The sequence below is a fragment of the Camellia sinensis genome, chromosome 3, assembly GCF_055761805.1.
Source record: "Camellia sinensis isolate YWXY chromosome 3, ASM5576180v1, whole genome shotgun sequence".
NCBI lineage: Eukaryota > Viridiplantae > Streptophyta > Magnoliopsida > Ericales > Theaceae > Camellia > Camellia sinensis.
This window is the reverse complement of record NC_138963.1, coordinates 2,655,222-2,669,298: the sequence shown is the minus strand read 5'-3', so window position 1 is coordinate 2,669,298 and position 14,077 is coordinate 2,655,222. Positions and strand designations below refer to the sequence as shown.

The 14,077-nt window shown below is 39.4% G+C and overlaps 1 long non-coding RNA gene and 1 pseudogene across 1 annotated transcript in view; one reads left to right on the top strand and one right to left on the bottom strand.

Annotated features, from left to right (window-relative positions):
- LOC145820894 (uncharacterized) overlaps positions 1-3,015 on the bottom strand; it is a 35,571-nt gene extending 32,556 nt beyond the window's left edge. The window contains exon 1 of the long non-coding RNA XR_014362939.1: positions 2,821-3,015. This is a non-coding gene — a long non-coding RNA (uncharacterized LOC145820894). The remainder of the gene's footprint in view (positions 1-2,820) is intronic.
- Positions 3,016-4,505: 1,490 nt separating this feature from the next.
- Positions 4,506-14,077, top strand: part of LOC145789206 (GDSL esterase/lipase At1g06990-like) — an 85,861-nt pseudogene continuing 76,289 nt past the window's right edge.

The following is a 14,077-nucleotide window of genomic DNA, read 5'->3' as shown; positions in this document are numbered from 1 at the left end:
AAAGACAGAAGCTAGACAGTCCCAAAAAAGGCACTTTCACAGCTATAAACATGGCCAAACAGCAAGCATAGGTAGGGCAAAAATGGCATGCAAGAATAGGGGCCAAAAGAGGGGTAATGAAGCAAGTGATATAAGCAAAATCCAAACTGAAAAATTTCCTTCTACAACATTGAAGAGGGACCAAAAATATGAATATTTTCAGAACTGTAAAATGGCCAAAACAGTATACAAACATGATAGAGATGCGATGCAAAATAAGGCTCAAAAGGTGCTATAACATGAAGTATACAAAATAATCACCAAACAGCCAAAGACCCTTAATAAAACATGAAGTATAGGCCAAAATAAGACTATCTGTAGGCCTGTAAAATGGGCAAAAACAAAAGCATGGTAGGCTAACAAAACATGCAAGAATGGGGAATAAAAGCGAGATATAACATGAAGTGACATATGGAGGTCCCAAACCGTGAAAGGACCTAAATGAAACATGAAGAATGGACCAAAATAAGCACTTTTTCAGAACTGTAAAATGGCCAAAAACGAAAGCATGGTAGGCTGCCATTGCATGCAAGAATGGGGAATAAAAGAGGAGTATAAAGGTAAGTATAACATGGAAGTCCCAAATGGTGTTGAGCCCTTCTTCAATGTTGAAGAGGGCCTCAAAATAAGCCTAATATCGGTTTACAACATGCTCAAAAACAGATTACTTCATGAGTCAAAAATAGCATGCAAGATTATGACATATAAGAGGATCAATGAAGCAAGTGTATCATGGAGGGCTCAAACCGGGTTGAGCCCTTAATGAAAAGTGAAAATGAACTCAAAAGAGGGCCCCTTTCAGTTAGGGCCGGAGCTTGAAACAGAAAGCATGTGGGGCTTACAAATAGATCAAGAAAAAGGGTCAAAGAGGAGAAATGTTACTCACCCTTGAAGACTAAAGCTTTTGTTGCTTCTTGGATCAATTTGCAGCTCCTTTAGCCTTTGAGAAGCCTTCCTTGTTGCTGGAAATGAGGTGGTGGTGGTAGAGCTTGGTGGTGTAGAAGAAATGGTGATTAGGGATTTAGAAGTTTTCAAGGAAATGAGAGGGATAAAGATGGCTTTGTGTATGGAAGCTTCAAGAACAATTTTTCTAACCCTTGAATGTGATATAGAATGCTTGTTATAAGGGCCAAAGAAGGGGTGTAAAGGTGGGGGAAAAGGAGAGCAACTTTCCCCCACAAAATATCCCCCGGATAAAGATCTTTTCTGGGGGATAAAGCTCCACAGCTGTAAAGTGCACAGTGCAAGGAGCTTGGCCGGCCTGGTACTTTTGCTACAGGTGGCCGGCCGGCCACACCCCCTAGCCGGCCGGCTAGGGGTCAAAAGGGTCAATCAGATTTAATGGCCGGAAACCAACTGATGGTGTCCTCCTATGTCTGTACAACACAACCCTGTGGTTAAAAGTCCAAGAAAGTGGGTCCAAGGGGTTCAACATTAGCTCGGAAAGAGGGGTTCAAAAGGGTAAGGTGGAATTACTGGCCGGCCACCAACTTTTAGGGTCCTCTCATGTGTGTACATCACAAATATGTGGTTCAAAGTTCGAGAAAAAAGGTCCAAGGGGTTCAACATTAGCCCGGAAAGAGGGGGTCAAAAGGGTCAAGTAACACTAATGGCCGGCCACCAACTTTTAGGGTCCTCCCATGTGTGTACATCACAAATATGTGGTTCAAAGTTCGAGAAAATAGGCCCAAGGTGTTCAACATTAGCCCGGAAGTGTGAAAAACGGGCGCCGGAGGGCGTCGGAGGATGTATAACTGGTTGCCGCAACAATTACTGGCCTCCCACCCTTCAGTGGCCTTCCTAGTGATAAAACAGAGGTACTTGCCAAAAATGAACGAAAACCGTTGCAAAACGAATGTTCGGGGGCCAAAACGCGCGGTTCGAGGTCCCGAAAATGGGCTGTTAAGCACCGAAAGTGGCATTCGGCCACGAAGTGGGTTTCTCAGACCCCAGTGTCCCTCAAAAGGGAGTAAATAAGGAGTATGCCAAAAATTAGAGCAAACGGAGATGGTTAAGCGGTCCCGAACCGAGGCACACGGCCAACGGTCCCGAAAAATTGAAAATCGGACTCCGAAATGGGCAAAATGGCCTACGACCACGAAATGTAGCCTACGGACATTGAGAGATGGTCTACGGGACCTCTCCCTTCCCTCGGGAAAAGAAACAAAGAAAACCGAGCCTGGTTCGCAAATCGAGGCAAAGCACAGAAGAGGGTTCGGAAGTCCAGAGGCAGGGCTCACGGCCGTGACTCTGAAACTTCTGAACGGGCACATTATGCAACATCACCAAGCGCTCAATTGGTGACGTCTGAGTCTTAAGGTCGGTCAAAAATGGGGTGTCTACACACCGGAGGTGGCGTTTGACCACGAAGTTGGTCCTCTCGGGCCACAGTGTCCCCCAAAAGAGAGGAAACAAGGTGTGTGCCAAAAAACGGAGCAAACGGAAGTAGTTAAGCGGTCCCGAACCGAGGCACACGGCCGACGGCTCTGAAAAATCGGAAACCGGGCTCCAAACAGGAAAAATGGCCTATGACCATGAAACGTAGCCTACGGCCACTGAGAGATTGTGTACGAGACCTCTCTCTCCCTTCGGGAAGAGAAGACGGAGAAAACGGGACCTGGTTCGCAAACCGAGGCAAAGTACAAAAGAGTCCGAAAGTCTGGAGGTAAGGCTCGCAGCCGAGACTCTGAAACCTCAGAACGAGCATAACATGCAATATCACCAAGCGCTCAAACGTTGACGTCTGATTCTTAAGGTCGGTTAAAAATGGGGTGTCTACACCTCCCCTGCTGAACTTGCATCATGACTTCATACATTCCAACTTTTCTCAAGTAATTTATCACTTTAAGCTTTGGTTTCCTTCTATGCCTGAACTTGCACACCACCTTCTCAGATGTGTGGCCTATGCATAGTAATTTAGGCTTGATTTCTTCTTAGCTTGAACTTGGATGATACCTTCATTGAAGTCCTCATGGTTCACCTGCGTAAAGGTCAAGCCATTGCTTTTATTAGCAGTTGCTCCTAACAAAAGAAAATTCCACATATGTAAATGCACAAATTACTCTCTTTTCTTGTTCTTTTTTTTTTTTTTTTTTTTTGGGGGGGGGGGGAGGGGTACTACTTTTCAGCTTCACCTCCCCCAAATAGGGGGAAAATAATTAGTATTTATCTTTGTACTTGCAACACATTTAGCCTTTAACATGTGGAGATGGTGGCTCTCTTCACATCTCACCCCCTCTAATCCCCTCTCTATCTCTCTCTCACATCTAGGGTGGCACTAGCGTTAGCGATTGATGGTGGCGATGGTTGTGGTATCATGATTATTATTGATGGTCACTCTCATAGATCTCTAGTATGCCATTTGTAATTTTGCTTTTTTCTTTTCTTTTCTTTTGGTGGACTGCATGTCCACCTATCTTTGTTGTACTTTTTTTCCCTTTATTTTCAATAAATTTGTGTTTCTCATCAAAAAACATATATCAGTTTGTTACCATTAAATTGATAAATTTTAAGACCATTTAACAGGAAAAGATAAATAATATGGTCCTATCTTTTAGATTCCAACTTCATTTTTAACTCCGACACCCCAAAGCAAAAGGGATTTCAGGAAGTGTCTGGGCATTTATAGACATGGTATCGACGTAATAAATGTTGCTTTCTGTACATGGAGAAAGCTAAGCCTCTCAGAAACATAACTATAATTTCTTGACATCATTAATATTATAAAATTTTCCCAAGGGGCATGATTGGAGATTTTAGAAGACAACTTTGAGTGCGAAGTAGTTGTGATTATTGAAATGTAGTACTGCCAAATAAAATACTTAAATGAAAATTCTGATGAAATTTTTAGTCATACCAATGCTGTTATTCCACACAAGCACATATAATTGACAAATCCTAAATTAAGAAAGAATAAAATAAACCAACCTTTGCTGCAGAGAACTCCAGACCCAATGCAAAAAGAAGAAAAATCACACCAAACTGCGCTACTATTTCGACCTACAATATCAATGAGAAATTGAAAGCACAACATTATGTCATATAAGATGACAATATATATATATATATATATGAATAGAAAATCTATAAATAAATAATTAAAAAAAAAGAAGCATAGAACCAAAATAACATAATAACATGTGCAGTTCAACAAGAAGAACTCCTAAAACAACAGGGTACCATGAAACTTTGTTTGTGATCAAATGGGTAATAAAATGGTTCTTTTGCCTATGTTCCACATATTGATGTAGAAAACCATAATTCAAAATGAACCAATTAAAGAAAATTGGAACACTATCAGCACCTAGTATGGTTCAAGATTTGAATACTTATTTGTGAATAAAACATAAATAAAAAAGAGAGTCAAAAATTTATTTATCATATTCTCAGATTAAGAAACCTTAGTCTATTAACTGATTTTGTAAAAAAAAAAATCACTTAGTTCGAATTACCTTAGATCATATGAGATGTTTTTCAAGGAGATCAACGCCGAAGAGGAGATCGACACTGAAGAGCTGAGACGCCGGAAAGTGATTCACGCCACTGTCTTCTTTATGCCGGAGTCTGATTCATGCCGAAAGTGAGAGATTGAGGATCAATCGATTAAGAGAACACAAGGTCTTGAAATCGATTGTGGTTGCGTGACAGATTGAGATAGAAATCAAGAGACAAAAGATGAAAGAAGATTGAGATAGAGAGATTGAAATGAGAGAGAGAGAGAGAGAGCATACTAACTGAGGTCGTGCGAGAGAGAGGGATCGTACTACGTCGTTGCCGCACCACCGTTAGCCGTCGTCACTCGTCGACAGAGAGATCATCGTCGGTGAACATTCGAAATCTCTGTGATTGGGAACTCGAAATCTCTGTGATCGTTGGTGAACACAAACTCGAAATCGTCTCTGAGATTGGGAACTTGAAGTCTCTGTGATTGTGAGGGAGAATGTGTTAGGGATTTGGGGATGAAATTTTTGGGGTTTTGATAGACCGCCAATTTGGGCGAAAGGAGGGAGTTGAAAATTCATTACCTTTTGCGACGGTATAGATAAACGGTCGCAACTGATAAAATCCAACTATTAAAACGACGCCGTTTTAATAATGTTTCTTTTGCGACAGTCAATTGCCGTCACAAATGCCCACTATTTGCGACGGGAATTTCCACCCGTCTCAAAAGAATTTTTTTTTTGCGACAGGACACAATGCGTCGCAAATACTTCCATGTTTAAGGCACTTTTTCTTGTCTGCTTATTAGCGACGGGGAGATTACCGTCGCAAATACATTTATTTGAGACGGCTTTGAATGCCGTCGCAAAAGCTGACTTTTTGCGACGGTATACACCCCGTTACAAAACGTTCTGTGTTTTAAAGTCACTTTTCTTGTAGTGTTAGTTGTAATCTTACATGTTTTATCTTATATTTGCTTTCTTGTTTTAGTTTCATAGTAATTGTGTTGTAATCTTGCATTTCTTATCTTATATTTTTCTTGTATTAGTCTCATATTAGTTTTATTGTAATCTTGCATGTTCTACATTATATTTGCTTTTTTTGTTTTAGGTTCATGTTAGTTTCGTTATAATCTTACATGTTCTATCTTATTTTTCTTGTTTTAGTTTTATAGTAATTATGTTAGCTTATATTTTTATTGTGATAGTCTCATATTAGTTTTATTGTAATCTTGCATGTTCTACCTTATATTTGCCTTTTTTGTTTTAGGTTCATGTTAGTTTCGTTGTAATCTTGTATGTTCTACCTTATTTTTCTTGTTCTAGTTTTATAGTAATTATGTTGTAATCTTGCATTTTCTAGTTTATATTTTTCTTGTATTAGTCTCCTATTAGTTTTGTTGTAATCTTGCATCTTCTACCTTATATTTGTTTTCTTGTTTTAGGTTCATGTTAGTTTTGTTGTAAGTTTGCACTTTTTTATTTTATATTTATTTTATTGTTTTTAATCTAACCGGCAGTGGCTAGTTGAGCTACCTACATATTTCTTGTTTGTTCATTTTCTTAGTTTCGCAATAAAGCAGGTTTTGCTAGGCCTAGTTGGCCGGCCGGTCTGTTAGCTTTTTTTGGATAAGACGGCATTGTCTTCCAATGTTAACCAACTTCCGGTGGTTTCCAAGGCACATGAAACCTTTTTTTTTCTTTTGTTTATTTTATTTTGAGTGTATTGTGAGGTTTTTATTTTGTTGTAATAGTCTACTCAGCTACCTCTAATTTAGTTTGTAATAGTTTATTCAAAGTGTTGCAATAATTTCCCGCCCCACTTCTTTCTATCCCGTTCTTTTACTTGCTTTCCTTATTTGTGAATATGCATCATATGTATTTTATTTTATTTTTTGTCATTATATCCATGCTTTGCATCTATGTTTCATGCATCTTGATTCGGCTAAGTTTACATTTGTGGATTTAATCAATTCCTATGTAATTATGTGCACTACCTCATGTTCTTGAGATGATTCACATGTCATATCTTAGAAGACAAATGCATCTCATGAGTGAATTGCATTAGAATTTTGTTTATAAGATCATGCATGTTTTACTAACTTTATTTTGTAGATTGTTCGCGAGACGTCAAACATATAAGTTTTTATGCTTTAGCATCCTGTTTGTTTGTGTTTTTCTTATTATGTTTAGCATTCTACCATGAGGCTATTTGTGTATGTGATATGACTCTATGAATGCCAGTGGATGGAAGTTGTGTCACTTAATTTGGAGTGATGTTGATTTTCATGTTTGTAAACTCAATTTATTTGGGTTATACATCTTCAAAACTCTTTCAAAATTACATGAAATCAAGTTGTTCCAAAGTGAGTGACATAGTCTATACTTGTATGCATCACATAGTAATTTTTTTAGGATTTATTAAATAATCGGAACATGAACGTATAAAGTAAATAAAATTCATATTATGGTTTAGTAAAGGCTGATATTTTAATCGAGTGAGCAAGGGTGCTCAATTAATGACCTTCCCCTCTCATACTTAAGATTCCGAACTGAGACAACATTGATTATGACGAACAGTGGCCTTGGCACGAGTCATGGGTTTCCTAATTTCCCAAAATATTAGGTGGCGACTCTGAGATTTGATGACGCAGTCCATTTCTAGCAAAATATTTTTTGCAATAAAATGGATTTTCTAAAATTTGTCAAATGTGGATTCTCGTCTATATTTCATATTGCACTTGTGAGACTAGATCAAAGAGATCTCAGGAGTCCGGAAACTGTTTAACGCACACGAGCACTCCCCGGGCATGTTACACATGCATAGCATGAATTCTTCATATTCTTGTTGTTTCTTGCAGTTACACATAAATTCTTGCATGACTCTCATGGATTTAAGAGAATTCTTTACAAGATTTGACCTCAAAGCTTTAATTACAAAGTTTATGTTTTATATTTCAATTGAAGCTTGATCTTTCCAAATTGAAACTTTGGGAGTTGATTTCAAGTTTAATCCCTATTTTGATCTCCCTCTCCATATTGAAGGTTCAAATGCAAGTTTGTTTAAATACATTTGTGGCTTTTAAACACTTGAATTTGGAACTAAAATATGGTGGAATTGTAGACCAAAACAAGAACCATTTTCGGATTCTAGTTTGTCCAGAACTTTGCGTGCGGCCTAGAGCCCCGCACGTGCGGAAAACAGGACAAGCTTGTGTTGCATTCTAAAATATATGCACCTGCGAGGGCAAGTGCGGTAATGGTCTCGCATGTGCGGCTGGGACCCCCGCACGTGCGGCCTTGTTTGGGCAAACCCGGCTTGTTTTTCGCTTTTCCACCTTCTAGGCTTTCGTTTGCATGGTCTTAAAGTGTTTTCATGATCATTTACATCTCATGAGTGCATTAGATTGAATAAATGAAAAAATTGGAACCGAATTAATAAAGACGATTAGTTATTGAATAAATAACAACCGAATCAAATAGAATTGGTTAGTGATATGAAAGTCATTAAGTTGTTGTGCTTGAATTTATTTGTTTAGGTCGGACGCCGCATCCTTAGTACCTTATAGTACGTGTATCGAGAAACCCACTGTGAGTAAAAATGTTGTAAAGATATGTTCAAATTGTATTTATTTTTTGAATGATAAATTATATCTTTTCTAAACGATTACTTTCTATCGAATAAATGATAATCCTCTTTTGAATTGCATTCGTGGCATCCATAGAGTATTGTTATTGTTATTGTTATTGATATCGCTATTGTTACAGAGATCTCTGTCAAATTTGAACCTTGAAACTATTGTTATTGTTTGATGGCCATCAATTGATTGTTCGGTCTTTAAGACCTATCGTATTGTTGCTATTGGATGTACCACGTATGAACTATTTGAATATGATTGATTTAATTGAACGATTGATTGACAAAATGGTACTGATTGAAAATGTTCTATTGATAATCGACTGTTTCAAAAACTGTAAGGATATCATTCTTAACCTCTTTACACATCTGTTATTCATTGGGCTTTAGCTCACAGTTTATTATATATATGTAGGTAGCCAGGCACCAGATCAAAGCTAGAGGTGTCTATAGATCGCCCGGAACTCCACTCCGCGCGCGAGGGCGCGAATCGTTGTTCTTAGCTACTACAGTTCGGACTCCTATCACGGCTTTGAATCTAATCTCACAAAGTGCAATGTAAGACTGATAAATCATGAAAGAGTCTAAATCTAGCAAATCGTTTTAGAAAATCGATTTTAATCAAGAAGTGCCAAACATGGATTGCTTTGCCAGATTTCAGAGTCGCCACCTAAATATTTTGTTTTGGGGAAATTTAAGAAACCCTGACTCGTGCCTAAGGCCACGTGTCCGTCATCACCAAAGTTGCCTCGGCTTGGGAACTTGGATATGAGGGGGGAAGGTCATGAAAATGGGCACCCCCGCTCGCTCGATCAAAGGATCGACCTTTACTAACATGATATGTTGTTTTTGAAAACACATGCGTTCTTATTCCGATTTATTAACGAGCTTACTATGTGATGCGCAGAGCATACACGTATAGACTCAATCACGCGGATTGGAATAAAACAACTCATGTTTGTTTGTGAAAATGGTTTAAAAATGCTACTCGCAAGTAGGCTACGTCGTGGATTTGCCACCCTCAAGTGGGCTTAGAAAACATGATTTTGCCACTTCAAGTGGGCTTAAAACTTACAATCATCGAGTTGTTCCAATCCAGGCAATCAAGCCTTCACCCACAGGCATTCAAGCAGTTAATCACTTAAGTAGTTAGCCTCATGGCAAGCATGCTATCATGGCATCATTTACACACATGCAAGATGCTAAAGCATAAACACTCACAGTGTACTCCAAGTTAAAACAAAAAGCTAGTTAGTAATCATGCATGATCCTAGCTATGTCAAGAATGCCTAATGCTACACATATAAAAATGCAACTAAGATAGGCTCGGCTATTCTAGAATGCCATATGAAATGCAATAATTGGTACGTGTATTCAAATAGAAATTGAAATATGATGCAATTTGTATGATGCGCCGAGCCTGGTGCATGTAAAACAAATGAATGAATGCAAACATGCTAGCATAAGGATGATAATTGAAATATGCCCTAAAACTAACCACTGAAAGTGGATAAGTAAAAGGGAGAAAGAAATGGGGTTGGAAGACATGTATCACACATACGCACACTTATTTACAACATTTGCCCTCTTGACGAAGGGTCTGAATGAATTTAGCTAACTAGCTACGCTAATTAAACTAATTATTACAAAACAACTAATTAACTAACTTAGCTAATTAATTATTACAAAACTTAACTAACTAATCAAATTAATTCAATTACAAAGCCAACTAAGTAAGAAACTAAATAGGCTGCCACAGCTCTGCCTCGGAATGATGAATGATGCATGCTCGGTCGCTTCCTCATGAAAATCCACCATCATGCCTTGTGATGCCTCTGTTTGCACTGTTTTAGACTTCTAAAAATTGTGCCAACCTCCAAAATACTTCTGATCCATCTCATGGACATGCTGAGAGGTGATCGGCCAAAAGGAGTGGCCATCGGCCAGGGTTTATGGCTATCGACCAATTTTGATAGCCGATTGGCAGACTAAGTGGTCGATCGGCCACTACTTCCTACAAATTCTCATAACAGAGCACTAACAGAGGCATGGCAGTGTATTTGCAAGAAAATGTGCGTGCAACCACACTTCTTATCATGTCTTAAGCTCAAAGGAGTGTAGTGCTCGGCTCTCGAGCCACCAATCACGCATCTCAATGCACGATGGCTAAAGAGGCCAAGTTGCACAAATCAATGTTAATGAATGCACACAAATATCACATAAGACTCGATGAACCTTCACCTTATCATACATGATCAAAGGTGTTGGTGACCTAAGGAATGAGGCGCGTTTCATCACTTCAAGTATGAAACGCCCCTCGTTCCCTGTGTTTGGATCAACATCTGATTCCAAACACAATGCAATGCAACAAACATGCAAACATAATGGGACATGCAACATGCAACAAGCATGGAGCATACTAGGCCAACAAAGAAGATTACACTACACCCACCAAAACCAAGCATGAGATGACTTCACTCACTAAAATTAGAGTTATGACATATCAAAATAACACCAAAAATGCATTGATATGGTAGCCCAAAAGTTTAGGCAATAAGGCATGCATATAGACTCATACTTAAAGCATAAAGCATGACTGTAACAAGTCCGCGAAGGGGCCTTGCTACAGTTCGGACTCGATTTGTGTCACGGTTCTTAATCTTGAACCAAAGAGTCCAAATCTGGCAAATCGTTTTGAGAAATAGATTTTTGAAAAAGTAGTGCCAAACGTGGATTGCTTTGCCAGATACAGAGTCGCCACCTAAATATTTTAAAATGGGGGAATTTAGGAAACCCTGACTCAGTGCCAAAAGGCCACATGTCCGTCATCACCGGAGTTGTCTCGGCTCGGGAGCTTGGGTACGATTGGGGAAGGTCAGCTATGAGCACCCCCTCTTGCCCGGTCCGAAGACCGGCCTTTACTAATCGTGATATCCGATTTTGAAGACGTTATGTGTTCTTATCCCATTTATTAGCCTAGAATTACTATGTTTATGCGCGAAGCAAACAAGTATAGACTAGATTGCCTAATTTGGAAATAAACATTGCATATCCGTTTGTTTTGAAAAGCGCTTTGGAATTTGCTACTCGCAAGTAGGCTAAAATACGGATTTTAATGAGTTTTTCCAATTCAAACAATCCACCCTCCACCCACAAGCATTCAAACAGTTTATCTCATATAAGCACTTAGCCACATGGCAAGCATACTGTCATGGCAACACTCACACGCATGCAGGATGCTAAAGCATAACTACTTACATTGTACTCCGTGCCCAAACAGTAAACTAGTTAGCAAATATGCATGTCCTGGTTCATGTTAAAATGACTAATGCATCGCATGCAAAAATATAATTAGAATAGGCTCGGTTAACCTAAATATGGCATATGAGATGCAACCAATTGATTCATGTATTCAATTTGGAATTTGAAAATACGAATGCAGTTAGCATGATGTACCGAGCCTAATGTATGCAATACAAATGCATGAATGCACGCATGCATAGCATAAGGTATGCTAATTTCAAAAATGCCTTAATCTACCATCATAAGCAGGTAAATAAAAGGGAAGAAAGAAGTGGGGATTGGAAGGCATACACACACTCACCCACACTTATTACATCATTGCCCTCGCTCGGAGGGCCCAAATAAATATTACAGTCCCAAATAATAAACAAATAAAATTATTACAGAATTTCTAATTAATTAAAAAAAGAATGCAAAAAGAAAGAAGAGGGTGGCGGCAGCCTCTGCCTCGGGATGCGCGAATGATGCGTGCTCGAAACCCGGCTCGCCTGAAAAACCCGCACCGTACCCCTGCCACCTCTGTTTGTACTGCCCTGTCTCTCTGAAAATTGCCAAAGTCCTGGAGCAGGTTCCCTACATGCTAAAGAGCACCACCGGCCAAACAGAATTCCCACCGGTACTTCACAATTTCCACCGGCTGTTCTTGGATTCGTCGGCACTTCAGAGATTGCCGGTCGGCACTAAATTCTGCCGGTCGGCAGAAACTTCCTGCAGAAGACAGTTTTGACAGCAAACAGAGAATAGACAGTGCATGGCATGGGGTTTTCAGGTACATGTGAGCATGGTCATGCTTCCTATCATGTTTTGAACTCAAGGAAGTATGACCTTCGATCCTCGAGCCATCAATGGTGCATGATAACCCAAGGGATCCAATTTGCCACTTAATGTAAAGATGCATGCAACATACAAATGAGATCCAAAGCTTTATCATGTCGAAGTCAAAGGCCCCGGTGACCGAGAGTTAAGGCGTGTTTCATCACTTGTAGTATGAACACTCCTTAATACTCACACTTGGTTTGACACCCCAAACCAAGCAATTCAATGCATGTTATGCAAACATGGTTCAAATGCAACATGATGCCAATTGTTCAAGTCATGGCAAATGTTATGGAACCATCATGACAAATATGCAATGCTAAGCATGCAAGGTGTAAATGTGATGCAAACGTGGACCAATTTGGCAATGGGATTAACATACTACAAGGCTTAATGAAGCTACCATGCAACAAACATGAAACAATCATGGAATGGGGCCTTAAGCCATAAAGGGACAGACCTTGATCCACCCCAAAACAGTGGCCAAAAGGTGCCAAAAGGGTGGACAATCAAGTATGGAAGCATGCACACAAATAGACCCAAAGTTAAGGCACAACAAAGGAGCATCTTACTCCCATCAACATGACCACTCATGGCATGATTAAGACAAGTAAAGACATAATTTTTACATTCAAAATGGGACTCCAAAGCCTCCTAATATGGCAGCTAAAATGCCTCCCATGAAATGCTACCACCAAGACTCATTTCTAGGCATAAGAGGACACACCTTCAAGGCATAAAAGAGATCATACATGCACACATACAAACATGATTCTTGGGCTGAAATAAGGTCCTAAGTGATGCCAAAATCATGAAGATAATTCAAGCCATACATGTTAGAGGTCGAAATGCTCAAGGCTTACAAGCCAAAACACAAAGAGATGACATCAAACAAGACAAGCATGACTGAAATGGATGTCCAACAGACCTTAAACATGGTAAAACAATGCCAAAATCTTCATGGAACTAAGCCAACACATGCAAGAATCATGGCCTAATCATGAGATGCATTTCTAAGCTAAATGGAGCAATGCAAAGCAAGTACTACAAGCATACAAGGAGGCACAAATCCGGCCAAAAACAGAGGTTACATATGACCTAAAACATCCAAAAATCTTCTGAAATAAGGCTCAAGATGATCAAGCATACATGCTACCCTTTTAGGCCAAAATGTAAGGAAACAAGACAATGAAGGGAGAGGGGTGTCCCTCCCCTATGCAAGACTTCAAACCACCTTCTTTACTACTAAAAATACACTGGTTTTCAGTGGTAAAGAAATCAAAACACTGAAGTAAACAAAACCCTACCAAAAAGGCAACAAAAGGGGGCCAAACAGGGCCTAATAGGGTGAGTTTTCACTCAAAACACAAAACAACCTTAATGAAAGTTCTAAACCATGAAAATATAAGCCTTTTTTATGTTATACACAAAAGCTAAATCAACAAGCAAGATAGGTAAAAGACTATTGCAAGTTTGGGGAATATAAAACAAGATGCTCACCCTTGAAGAACCCTTGAAGAACAAATGGTCTAGCCCTCTTCTTTTGATCAAAATCAGTCCAAAAACTCAAGAATCAACCCCCCAAGTCCCTCAATCTCGGAGTAAGGTGTAATAGTGTGTGTAATGGTGCAAAAGTAAGGTAGAATCCACCTTTAGGCCAAGGAAACACACACAAAGGGGGAGAGAGAGGGAGATATAGAGATAGGATGTATCTATATCTCTAAGCTCTGGTTTTTGCTTCTAAGTTTCTAACCTAGATCAAAGAGGAGAGCCCTTCCTCTTATAAGACTCCCTCTTGCAAAGCTTATAAACAAGCTTGCTTAGAGGGAGATCCCTCCATACA